The following is a 13,876-nucleotide window of genomic DNA, read 5'->3' on the forward strand; positions in this document are numbered from 1 at the left end:
CTGTATAGTTTTTAACACTTTAAAATAGCAGTTAACAGTTACTAAACCCCCTTTCTCACACTTTGTATCAAATTCTCAAAATTCTTGAAATTTTGTTTAATGTTTTTTTCAAAGAAAATTATTTTAGCAAGGACATCTTGTTTGGGACACATCTTAGAAGGACATAATAAGATATCACTGTAGACAAAGCAGAAGGCCCAGAAACCTTGGAGAAGCTCCAAAGAAGGCATGTGATGTGAAGGTGATGATGGTGAGGAAGTAGGGGAGTCTTGAGACTTTCGACTCAATTCTGGGGAGGCGTGCCAAGGGGCAGACCTGAGGGAGGTTCTGGGGGTGGACGATTCTCAGGTTGGATGTATCCATTAGATATGATAATTAATTAGTGTTATAAATTTGTAGGAGCCTTATACTGTATCATGCACTTATGTATTTAGTGTACCTTAAAGCACTTTAATTAAAGACCTGCTCTCTATTTTATCTATACTAATATTGTCTTGAAAGTTGTTTTCTTCCATTTTCAGCATCAATACAGTGCTGTGTTTTATTAACACATGGGTGAGTGGTGCAGTTAACACACCTGAAGGATGGGATGCCACACAGGCGGACCTGGAGAAACTTGAAAAGGGGACCCATGAGAACTTCATGAAGTTCAGCAAGTCCAAGTGCAAGGTGCTGAGTCTGGGTTGGGGAAATCCCAGACGTGAGTACAGACTGGAACTCATTGAGAGCAGCCCTGCCGATAACATCGAGCCCCTCAAGATTTGAATCAAGCTTGACAATTTTTCTTACTTGTTAATCTGTAGCAGTAGCTGGACAGTTATGATTAAGCAGTTGCATTGTGAACTTTGTAGGCTTGGCTAATCTTTTGTGTTAAGGGAAGACAATCCCAAGATGAATGGGTTGTCTGGACAAGAGTCACCAGGAGTGAAGTCAGCAAGACTGAGAAGTAACTGGGGGAAAGGTAATTCGAGCAGGGACAATCACGACCACCAACTCACTGACCACCTACTCACTGATCACCTACTCAGAATGGACCCCCAACTCAAATGGAGGGAAGAACTGTGCCTGTGGACTAGTCAGCATGAGAAGAGAGCAAATAGAGGGTTGAGAACTAATTAATAAAAATTTATGTAATTTTTAAGCAATGAATGCTAATGCCTTTGTCTGTTAAAATGTATAAATCGTGTAAAGTTTTGATGAGCCTTTTGTGAGTTACCACTCAGCTCCCTACTTTGTGCAAACTGGAATAAAATACAGGCATAGCTCATCTCGGTGTGTGAATTGGTCCTGCACACAGGGTAAGGAGCTTCATTTGGGACACCCCTGAGAAGAACCTGAGGGTTCTGGTGGATGAAAAGCTGGACGTGAGCTGGTGATGTGCATTTGCAGCCTAGAAGGACAACCACATCCTGGGCTACATCAAAAGTAGGCGTAAGGATAGAATACTCTTCTAGAAGATTTCACTATGAGGAGGGAGAGCTATTTGCTTAAGAAAGCATTCCTGCCTAAAAGAAACATCTTTCTCAAAGGCAGTTTTGATGTTTTCTCCCCCTGCATTCCAGAGAGGCTCTCAGGCTCTCTCTCTGGTATGTGAGGAGAGAGATAATGCTCACAGGCCCACGGACACATTACCGGCCTCCATGACTGGAAGGGCCAGGGATGATAAAGCCTGAATAAGAACAGGGGGCATGTCTTTCTCAGGCCTGGTGTGTTTCAAGTGCCATTAGGACTTTGCTTGTCAGTCTAGTGTTCTCTACTTTGGAAATAAATTTTCCACAATCCTTCCACTGCCTGGCATTTTGGGGGTACCTGCGTGTTACCTTACTTCACAATTGGTATAGTTTGGCAACTCCCCCCTGAATAACCATGCAATGATTGTGGAGAAGGTCAGGGACAGGGGAAGCCATGCCGGTGATTCCCTGTGTCATCAGATGGCGCAATGACAATTGCTGGGACTCTGCAGTCGCCTTCTTAGTGACAATGACCCCTCTGGAAATCTGGCTCGAAATACGGTCTGTGACAGAGGCTGGCCTGCAAACAATGAAAGCAGCTCTGCGTAAGCTGCCATGGGACTCAACATGAAAGTCTGCTCACATGCTAGCAGGAGGAGTGGGCTGGTTTCTGCTCACTGGACTTAAGGCCCTTGACCAGGAGATTGTGGCTTTGTGGGACCAAGTGACAGCCCTGGAAGAGCAGATTAGTGACCTGAAACATGCATGGAGCTTGGCTGTGTTGGCTGCTCACAAACAGCACAGCCAGGAGTTGCAACGAGTTGAGTTCTAGAACGCTTGGTGTCCTGCATCACTGGTACACAGCCAATGAAACAGGGTGCAGGTGCAGTCTCCCCTTCCCGGGTTCTTGCCCTTATCACAGATCCCTCTGGAGGTCCAGGGAGGTGAGATGGAAGTATTTTGATTTAATCTTTGGACTATGAAATTGAATTTGAGCCTGACCCAGCAGATGCTGGGCTAGTGCAGGCCCGACCACTGATGCGGCAAATTTAGCTAAGCGGGACAGTGCAGAGTTCAGGGATGAGTATTCCAAGGGAATTTAAACAGTTCTCAGACCAGCAGGAGCCTGGGGAATGCGTTATGGCATGGCTTCATCAAGCAGAGGGTGGGGCTGCTGCATTTGAAAAGTTTCACCACAGGCAGAGGCCACAGACTGTAAGGAAGTGTAGCCACCCTCTGCTTCCCCTGATGCCTAAGGATTTTAGTGTATATTTTGTACATTTAGAACTTTTAGAATAATACCCAGTCCCGGGGCAGGCAGTGCCAGCGAGCGCCCAAAACAAACAGTCCGGGCCAGGCAGCAGCAGCTTCCCTCCTCGGCAGCCAATGCTCCCCCGTTCCGCTGAGCTAAAAATGGAATAATGTCCCCAAAAACAAAAGGGAAAAACCTGCCCCCACCCAAGTGATCATCAGTTAACTACTTCTTTTTGTTAACTGCTGGCATGGGCAGTTAGTGGCAGGGGAGAGAATTTACATAATAATCCCAAACTACAACATTATCCACCCCTAAATTCTCTTCCATGCCAATACTCTACATTAAACTTAAATTTTCTTTCAAATATTTAAATGTTTACAAATACAGTAGTATGAGTCGTTCACCCAGAGATAATTCCCCCTTGAGGTATACATCGTGTCTCTCCATCTTCCTGCATCACCCACCAGGTGGAACCAGATCCTTGAGCAAAGACAACCCCACGAATGGGTTTGCCTTTGCCTGAGGCAGGGTTGATCCAGACTGTTTTCCCTAGCATACCTCTCAGGTGTATTACGGGGACTTTATCTCCATCTACAGTGTGAAGGGGTTCTGATTGGGCAGGACCGGCTCGATTGACAGAGCCTCTAGTGTTGACTAGCCATGTAGCCTTTGCTAAGTGTTGATCCCAGTGTTTGAAAGTCCCTCCACCCAACGCCTTCAAAGTAGTTTTCAACAGTCCATTACATCGTTCAACTTTCCCGGCAGCTGGTGCATGGTAGGGGATATAATACACCCAGTCAATGCCGTGCTCTCTCGCCCAGGTAGCAACTAAGCTGTTCTTGAAATGAGTTCCATTATCTGACTCAATTCGCTCTGGGGTGCCATGTCGCCACAGCACTTGTTTTTCCAGGCCTAGGATGGTGTTCCGGGCAGTGGCGTGAGGCACTGGGTGTGTCTCCAGCCACCCTGTGGTTGCTTCCACCATGGTGAGCACATAGCGCTTGCCTTGGCGGGTCTGTGGCAGTGTGATGTAGTCAACCTGCCAGGCCTCCCCGTACTTATACTTATCCCAGCGTCCACCATACCACAGGGGCTTCACTCTCTTAGCCTGCTTAATGGCAGCACATGTCTCACAGTCATGGATAACCTGAGAGATAATGTCCATGGTTAAATCCACCCCTTGGTCTCGTGCCCATTTAAAAGTGGCATCTCTGCCCTGATGGCCCAAGGCATCATGGGCCCATCGAGCCAGGAACAGCTCTCCCTTGTGCTGCCAGTCCAGATCTGTCTGTGATACTTTCACTTGTGCAGCTCGGTCTGCCTGTTGGTTGTTGAGATGTTCCTCGTTGGCTTGATTTTTGGGCACGTGTGCGTCTACGTGGTGGACTCTCACAATCAGCTTCTCTACTCAGGTGGCGATGTCTTGCCATATATCGGCAGCCCAGATGGGTTTCCCTCTGCGTTTCCAATTGGCTTTCTTCCATCGGTCTAACCATCCCCAGAGAGCATTGGCCACCATCCATGAGTCAGTGTAGAGGTAAAGCTTTGGCCATTTCTCTCGTTCAGCCATGTCCAGGGCCAACTGCACGGCTTTAAGCTCTGCAAACTGACTTGACCCACCTTCTCCTTCAGTAGCTTCTGCAACTTGTCGGGTGGGACTCCATACAGCTGCTTTCCATTTGCGATTAGTCCCTACAATGTGACAGGAGCCATCAGTGAAGAGGGCGTAGCATATTTCTTCTTCTGGCAATTGATTGTATGGTGGAGCTTCTTCTGCACGTGTCACCTGCTCTTCCTCTTCATCTGCTAGACCAAAATTCTCACCTTCAGGCCAGTTCGTGATGATTTCCAGGATCCCAGGGCGATTTGATTTTCCCATACAGGCGCGCTGCGTAATCAGAGTAATCCACTTGCTCCAGGTAGCATCAGTGGCGTGATGTGCAGAGGCAGCCTGTCCTGACAACATCCACTTCAGCACTGGTAGTCGAGGTGCCAGAAAGAGCTGTGCTTCCGTGCCAATCACCTCTGAGGCGGCTTGAACTCCTTCATAGGCAGCTAGGATCTCTTCCTCTGTTGGGGTGTAGTTGGCTTCAGATCCTCTGTAGCCTCGGCTCCAGAATCCAAGTGGTCGGCCTCGAGTCTCACCAGGCACCTTCTGCAAAAGGCTCCAAGACAGGCCATTATTTCCAGCAGCGGAGTAGAGCATGTTCTGTATGTCTGGTCCTGTCCTGACTGGTCCAAGGGCTACAGCCTGAGCAATCTCATGCTTAATCTGGTCCAAGGCTTGTTGCTGCTCAGGGCCCCAGTGGAAATCATTCTTCTTATGGTTTACCAAGTAGAGAGGGCTTACGATCTGACTGTATGCTGGGATATGCATCCTCCAGAACCCTATGGCACCCAGGAAGGCTTGTGTTTCCTTTTTGCTGGTAGGTGGGGACATTGCTGTGATCTTATTGATGACTTCTGTTGGAATCTGACGGCGTCCATCCTGCCACTTCACTCCCAGGAACTGGATCTCTTGGGCTGGTCCCTTAACCTTACTCCGCTTCATGGCAAAGCCAGCTCCCAAAAGGATCTGGATGATTTTCTCTCCTTTCTGAAAAACCTCTTCTGCTGTGTCCCCTCACACAATGATGTCATCAATGTATTGCAGGTGTTCTGGAGCCTCACCCTTCTCCAGTGCAGTCTGGATCAGTCCATGACAGATGGTGGGACTGTGTTTCCATCCCTGGGGTAGTCGGTTCCAGGTGTACTGCACGCCCCTCCACGTAAAAGCAAACTGTGGCCTGCACTCTGGTGCCAGAGGAATGGAGAAGAACGCATTAGCAATGTCAATAGTGGCATACCACTTTGCTGCCTTGGACTCCAGTTCATACTGGAGCTCCAGCATGTCCGGCACAGCGGCACTCAGCGGTGGGGTAACTTCATTCAAGCCACGATAGTCCACAGTCAATCTCCATTCTCCATCAGACTTACGCACAGGCCAGATGGGGCTGTTGAAGGGTGAGTGGGTTTTGCTGACCACCCCTTGGCTCTCCAGTTCACGGATCATCTTATGGATGGGAATCACAGCATCGCGGTTCGTTCGGTATTGCCGACGGTGCACTGTCGTGGTGGCAATTGGCACCTGCTGTTCCTCAACTTTCAACAGTCCAATACCAGAAGGACTTTCTGAGAGACCTGGCAATGAGTTCAATTATTCAATCCCTTCTGTCTCTACAGTGGCTATTCCAAAAGCCCATCTATGCCCCTTTGGGTCCTTAAAATATCCATTCCTGAGATAGTCAATGCCCAGGATACATGGGGCGGCTGGACCAGTCACAATGGGGTGTTTCTGCCAATCTCTCCCTATCAAGCTCACTTCAGCTTCTAGCACAGTCAACTCTTGAGATCCCCCTGTCACCCCAGAAATAGAAATGGTTTCTGAGCCCACGTGTCCTGATGGCATTAATGTGCATTGAGCGCTGGTATCAACCAAAGCCTTATACCTTTGGTGGGTCTGATGTGCCAGGCCATCGAATCCACACAGTCCAATAGACACAGTTGTCCCATGCCTCTACCTGGCTAGAGGCAGGGCCCCCCTAACACTTATTCTGGTCGTAGCAGTCGGAACCTTTTCTTGATGAGTACACCTGGGAGGTGCCCTCCTGTGGGTCAGATTCTTGCCCATGGGAAACTGGGACTGCACTTACTCTCACTGACCTTCTTCCATTCTCCTTCAGTCCTTGTACTCGGGCTGCAAGGGCACGGGTGGGTTTCCCATCCCACCGTCCCATGTCTTCTCCATGTTTGGCCAGGAAGTACCACATCTCAGTTCGTGAGGTCTGTCCACTTCCTCTGGTTGGGGGGCGTCTGGCTCTGATTTCAGAGGTTCTCGTTCGCACTGGTGCCACTTGGAGACTGTCCCCAATCTCCGATCTAATCTCCTCTCTAAGTTTCCTCTGTTCATTCTTTACCTCTGCAACCAATGTCTTTACAGCAGAAATATGGGCCTGCATTGGGCTGTGGGTCATGACTTCATATATCCGCAGCTTATTTCCTACAGCGCCCTCTGTTTCTTGGTTCTCTTTCCTATACATGGATGCCAGGAAATCGGTGTATTCAGCTGGCACCGAGTGTGAGAGGTTCCACCACATATGTGGTGTGCATCTGACCTTGTCAGGGTCATTATTGGTTTGCCCACCCCTTCCAAAAAGCACTTCCATCACTGCCATCTCCCTCAGATGTAAAATTCCTTCTTCCGTGGTCTTCCAAGTCTTCTTAATGTGATGTTCCTGCAGGATTTCTCTATAAACAAACTTCTCTCTTACACTCATTAGAAGTCGTGCCCAGAGTGAAAGGGGCTTTGATTCCCTCACAAACACCTGTTCAATAGCCACATCCTGGGCCAGAGCCCCCAAAAACCTGGCTTCAGCACCATCCAGTTGTAAGGTTTCACCCATAAGGTCCCAAACTCGGATCAACCAAGTCATGATGGGCTCGCCTGGGTGTCGAGCAATGTCTTTCCGCAAACCACGGAGGTTATCAAACGATAATGACTCAGTGATGATCTCAGGCTCTGGATCTGCTTGCTGTGAAGGTGCAGCAGCCCCCTCATCATCCGCTGGACGGTCTGGTTTGGTCTTATATTTCCTTTTCTGGATAGGGGCAACTTCCATAGGCTTGGACTGTCCTCCTGGTTTAGCCTTGTCCTCCGTCGCTGTGACGTCAGGGGTTTTACCCTCTTCCCCTTTTTTAGCCCCATCCTGCATCACTGTAACGTCAGGGGTTTTACCCTCTTCCTTCTCCCTCTTCACTGTAACGTCAGGGGTTTTATTCTCTCCTTTTTCCCCTTCACTGTGACATCAGGGGTTTTACTCTCTTGCTTTTCCCCCTTCACTGAGACATCGGGGGGTTTATTTTCTTCCTTTTCCCCCTTCACTGGGCTAGGCTTCTGAATGTGTTCTCGAAAAACCCTGGCCCTGCCTTCAAACATACTGTAGGCCACAGGGATACAACCTTGCAGAAAAACCATAAAGAGCAAGATATCTCTGGCATCCAGGGAGAATTTAAACATCTCAAAAGCCGTTGTAGCAGACTTGAAGGAAGAATAAACGAAGGGTTGGGAGAAAACACTCCCCTTTGTTCCTTCCCAAGGGTCAGTACTATTATCACTAAACCTCCAGTGGTAGCAGCTTAGGTTACAGCAGGAAAACAGCCTTGACAACACCATCCAAATGACACCCACAGGCATTGAATTCATAGCACCATAAATCCAGAGTAAGAACTCAATAATAATTGTGGCTATTTGAGTTCTACTCATTGATTTGTTGATAAGACTTAAACCTGCCGCTCCTTTTGGCATGAATTTGTACCAACAAAAAGGTAATATATTATACAGGATGGTCCTGATGAACCCTAAACTCAATACACACATGATGCCACAAAAACAGTTATCCTTCTTTGTTTACAAGCCGCTCCAAGTTGGGCGCCAAAAATATGTCTTGGTTTGAGGGGAAAAACCAAAATGTTTACCCACAAGCGGGGGAGGGGGGCCTTCTCCACAATAATCACGCCACTCTATCAAATTTAAGAAAAGGAATTTTAATACAAGAAGGATAACTGTTCCTAACTGCTATATATATGTATATGTAAACAGGCTAGTGCAAACCGCTTCCCCAAGACCACAAGAGAAAGAAAAAAAAAAAACAAAAAAACCCAGCAGGTTTTCCTCCGGGAGGAAAGTTATACTTAGTGTCAATGTCACAGTCCGGCTGGCCGCAGAGTGAGTTACCAGTCCCTCTCCAGCGAGACAGACAAATGGTGAGCTTTCAGATGGACTCTGTCTTTTCCCCCTGTGTTCCGTGTCCAAGAAGCAGAAAAACACGAGCAGCCAGAAGCAGTCCCGGGGCAGGCAGCAGCAGCAGCGAGCAGCCAAAAAGCAGTCCTGGGGCAGGCAGTGGCAGCGAGCAGCCAAAAGCAGTCCCGGGGCAGGCAGTGGCAGCGAGCACCCAAAAGCAGTCATGGGGCAGGCAGCGGCAGAAAGCAACCAAAAAGCAGTCCCGAGGCAGGCAGTGCCAGCGAGCGCCCAAAACAAACAGTCCGGGCCAGGCAGCAGCAGCTTCCCTCCTTGGCAGCTACCGCTCCCCCATTCCGCTGAGCTAATAATGGAATAACGTCCCCAAAAACAAAAGAGACAAACCTGCCCCGACCCAAGTGATCATCAGTTAACTACTTCTTTTTGTTAACTGCTGGCATGGGCAGTTAGTGGCAGGGGAGAGAATTTACATAATAATCCCAAACTACAACACCCGGGTTGGCTATAGATATCATATATGCTAATAGCTGGGAGATGATAAAAACTGTAACGTCATGGGTGTGCATGTTCTGTGGTGTGCACGTTAGAAGCTTCTAATAAATGGTACCTGTCTATCTTCTCCACTAATGTTGTTTCAAGTGCCTATTTTGCAGGAATTTTAGGCATCACCCCCATCCCCCTTCTCCAGCTGTGGCTGCAGCTCTGTGATGGGAGGGTCAGTCCCACACCCACTCTCCAGGCTCAGGTTATTCTGGCATTAATAGGTAACTTTGTGTTCATGGTGTTTATTACCCTCCTTAAAGATTCTTTTGAAATGGTAATGTGATGTAGATAGTTATCTGCATGTCCCGCATTGGAGGGGGGGTGGGGGGTTGGTGCGGGGCAGACAGCACAGCTGCTAAGGCAGGGAGATAAAAATACCTCAACCGTTTCTACTGGCTGTTGAGTCTGCTCAAAACTTATATAGTATTTGGGGAACAGCTGTTAATCATGACCATTTGGACACAGTCCACCATTTACTCACAGCTACGATATCAGATATGTTTACCCCACTGCGAGACAGGAATTGAGTATTTAATCCAGAGAGGATGCAGGGCCCTAATGAATTATACATCTTCCTGGGTTGCTGGGGAACCTTCATTCTACTGGCAGCATTACTGAGTTCCCTACAAGAATTGACCATGATGAGAGCTGTTTGGCAGTGGGCCAAACAACAAGAAAAAGCTTTGAATGCTTGCAAGAATGCCTTGATTGAGTGTGCCAGTCCAGCTGCATTGAGAGAGACTTTGAAATCAGCAGGACTCCATGTCACGACTAAGGCACCTTGTTGGTGATGCCCTGCTGGCAGAATGGTTTAATATCGCAACAGAAGGACTTGGACATTTACCTCATAGAGTCACATGTTTATCCCTTTCCTATGTGCTTTGCCATGTGCCTTTGCACGCTGTTACGTTCTATATTTCTGGTCCTGGTGGGAAAGCCTTCCTTAAGCAAGGGGGTGGAATGCGAGGATAGAATAGTCTTCTGGAAGATTTCACTACAAGGAGACAGTTATTTGCTTAAGAAAGCTTTCCTGCCTAAAAGAAACATCTTTCTCAAAGGCAGTTTTGATGTTTTCTCCCCCTGCATTCCAGAGAGGCTCTCAGGCTCTCTCTCTGGTATGTGAAGAGAGAGATAATGCTCACAGACATGTTACAGTCCTCCGCAGCTGGCGAGGAGGGCCAAAGGGGGCAGCAATGATCAAGTTCGAAAACGAACAGAGGGTGAATTTTTACATGGGCAGAAAGTGGGAATGGTTTTCAGCTAAAAGAGGAGAGATTTAGATTACATGTTAGGAAGAAGTTCTTCACTCAGAGGGTAGCGAGGCACTGGCACAGGTTGCCCTGATAAGCTTTGGATGCCTCATCCCTGGAAGTGTTCAAGGCCAGGTTGGGTGGGGCTCTGAGCCACCTGATCTAGTGGGTGGCATCTCTGCCTATGGCAGAGGGATTGGAACTAGATGATCTATACAGTCCCTTCCAACCCAAACCATTCTGTGATTCTATGATTATTCCTCTTTCTTTCTCATTTACATTACAATTATTATTATAATTAGCACTGCTCGCATTATTATTATATTTTACTTTGTTTCAATTATTAAACTGTTATCTCAATCCCATGAGTTTTTACGTTTTTTCTGATTCTCCCTGGCAGGGGGAGTGTAATAGGATGGGTTCTACAGTTGCTGGAAAAGTGAGGCTGAGCACCGTAGAGAGTTCAGAAAACAGTATCTTTATTAACAGGAGTGACCAAATAGCAGGAACCCAAAGAGAAGGGAGAGAGAAGGAGGGACACTAAAGCAATGAGCCCAAACGTGTAAGCACCCCAGTCACCAAAGAGTTACTCACGTAAGGTTGTCTTACCAACTCAAAACACTCCCCCGAAGGCAGGGGCTACATCTTCTAAGCATTGGCAGACAGCAGGCATCCCTCCTGTCTTTCTGGGGAAAGAACCACCAACGCCAAGAGCACGAGCCCTCTCACCTTTTATTGAGCCTGCTAGAGTCGTCTGCCTGGGGAGGTGAAGCCACAACCCACCAGGAAGAGGTCGCAGACCCTGCTGCTCTGTCTCTCTTCCTCCTTGCTCCCCCCACTCCCGGCTCTCCTCCCAAGGTTGTCAACCAATAGTTTTTGCCCAGTATGAACTGGCTTGCCTCCAACGTTGTCAATAAATACCTTTGCTGCTAAAAAGACAAAAAGCTTCTTAGCAGTTATTTATTTTGAAGCGTTTTTTGCTATCAGTCGAGTGGTACTAAGTCTATTACAGCCCTGTGTTATCTATACACAGATGTTCTACTTGTCAAACACTCAAGACTAAACAATAACTGGTATGATATATGTGTGTTTTTACACCCCAGCTGAAAGTTACTTGAGCACGATTACGGCTTTCGCTGATTCCGTTGTGGCTCTGGCTGCGAGGGCACTGCCCCCCGCCCGCGTCCCGCCGCCTCTTCTTGCTCCCGCCGCCTCCACCCCCCCAGTCCTGGCAGCCGCTGCGCGGGTCCGGCTCCCGCCTCGTTCGGGGAACGCTGCACCTTCCGCCGCTCCCACTCGCCACCCCCACTCCCCGCCGTCCCCGCCGTCCCCGCCGCCCTGCGAGGAGTCCCGGAATCGGCACAAGACAGAAAGAGAGCGCGACACGGGAACTGGGAGGAGAACTGTGCTTGCAAAAACAGAAAGCCCCCTATTCCAGCTTTTCGATACTGAGAGAATTTTTGCTGCGAAATTTGAAAATGGCGCTGACACTCTGAGATGGGAGGGGCCAGCCCGCCCTCCGATGGGGAGGGAGGCGGGTCCCTCGGATACGTCACCGTGGACAGGCGGAGCCTTGCATACGACATCAGCTCCTTGCACAGACCCCTGGGTAATGTAGTCTCGCAAAGGACTCTGGTTGTTGTGGTTTCAGCATATCCCTGACAGTCTGCATGCCTGTCACTTGACCAGAAAGCAGCTTGAGTGACCTCGCTTTAACAAACATCAGCCCGGCTTGCCTTCGAGACAACGGGACACAGGCACCTGATGCCCTGTGTCACAGCTTTACAATACATCATGCACAGACAAAATGCAGCATCTTTCTCCAGCAATTTGGAGGGCAACAGAGAAGCCTAGGAGAGATCTCTTGAACTGATTTATCTGTTAATTTTGCCTTTTGTTAAATGGTTATAGCGTGTTCTAAGCTTTTAATAATTTGGAGAAAAGTTTCTATTTTTGTCTCCAGAGGTTGAAGTCAGCGATGGATAAGAACAGCCAGTTTCCTCTTACTGAATCAAGATCAGTTAGGTGAACATCTGAGTGACTGATTAAAGCTTTTAATTTGATCCTTCGATTCAAAATTCATAACACCTGATAGTGATTGATGTGTTTCCATTTGTTAGTATTAGGCATTTTCAAAACAAGCTCTATTTAAAGTGCAAAAGTGAATTAAAACAAACAATGGTTTTAATTATAAAGCATTAAATTAGTTAAGACATGTTCTTTTAAATACAAGAATGCATATTTACCACAAGTAACACTAGAACTGCAAGACTTAGAAGTGTTAAGATCTGTTTTTATGAATATAAGACAATGCAACATAACAAGTTTATAGAAATAATGTTGTGTAGTGTTGTTATATTTCTATTAAGGTTTCTTAAGTTTCTTGATGCATCGATGACAGTGCCTGCAGGAATGTTTTTTCATTTGTTACAGATAATGATGTTAAGCAGATAGGATAAAGTTTCTTCTTTTGTTAAGATAGTTAAGTTGTTAAGCTAATAGAATATTAATTTAATTTGTTAAGAAAATAAGGATTTTAGGTAAAATCGAATAGTGTTTTTAATTTGTTAATAAATTAGGATGTGAAGCAGAATAAGTTAAGATTTAAAGTGTTAATTGAGTTAGCAGAGTAATGTTAATTTGGTTAAGGTTTAAGTCATTAGAATAAGGTTGCATTTATAGCTTTTAAGTGTATTGTCAATTAGTACTTTCACTACATATTCTAAAAATAAAAAGGGGGAGAAAACTATGAAAAAAGCAAAAAGAGAAAAAGAAAGATGATAATAAATAAATAATTTTATGAATCTCAAAAAAAAATCGGGGGAGAACACTAGTGACATTAACATCAGAAAAAGAATAAAGTAATAGAAGTGACAGAACTGCAAGTAAAAACCAAGTCAAGATCAACAAATGATAAATGAAGTTAGCTAAACAAATTGCTCTAAAAATGACTTATAGATTTTTTTGGTGAATTTTTTGATGGTGACAATTGTGCTGCAGTTAACATCAGGTACAGTAGCTTTCAGCTAAGGGCCCATGCTGAAGTGCTGCTGTTATCAGATGCAGTAGCCTTCTCCTAAAAGCCCATGCTGAAGTGCTATTGCTATTTTTGTGGCACAATTACAAAGAATTGTCAAGATGCCAGCATGTGTGTGTGTGTATCTATTCTCTGATGTCTGAAATGACTGATGAATGCATCTTTAAAGACCAAAAAAACACCTGTAGAATGTAGATGCCTTGTCTTACCACTGATTTAAATATGCATTAGGCATACATTATTGCAAAATAAAGTAGTTGCTTTTAATTTTCTTTGCTTTCAGCACAGCTTTTAGCTCAAGGCCTTAGTTTTGAGGAATTTGATGGATGTGCTGCATGAATTTGTCAGATCATTCAGTGTCTTTTCATGCAGATTTAAGATAGCTAAAAGACTATATGAAAAAGCTAATGGTAACATCCTCTGCTTTTGATATTTGGTTGAAAAGGCTAAGATTTAATGGTTGGTTATTCAATTTTCTGAAAGAAGGCCTAACAATTGTTTTAATCACTGTACTTGTCTTAGTTCTATTGCTTTGCCTATTGT

The sequence above is a fragment of the Pithys albifrons genome, chromosome 26 (assembly GCF_047495875.1).
Source record: "Pithys albifrons albifrons isolate INPA30051 chromosome 26, PitAlb_v1, whole genome shotgun sequence".
Classification (NCBI taxonomy): Eukaryota; Metazoa; Chordata; class Aves; order Passeriformes; family Thamnophilidae; genus Pithys; species Pithys albifrons.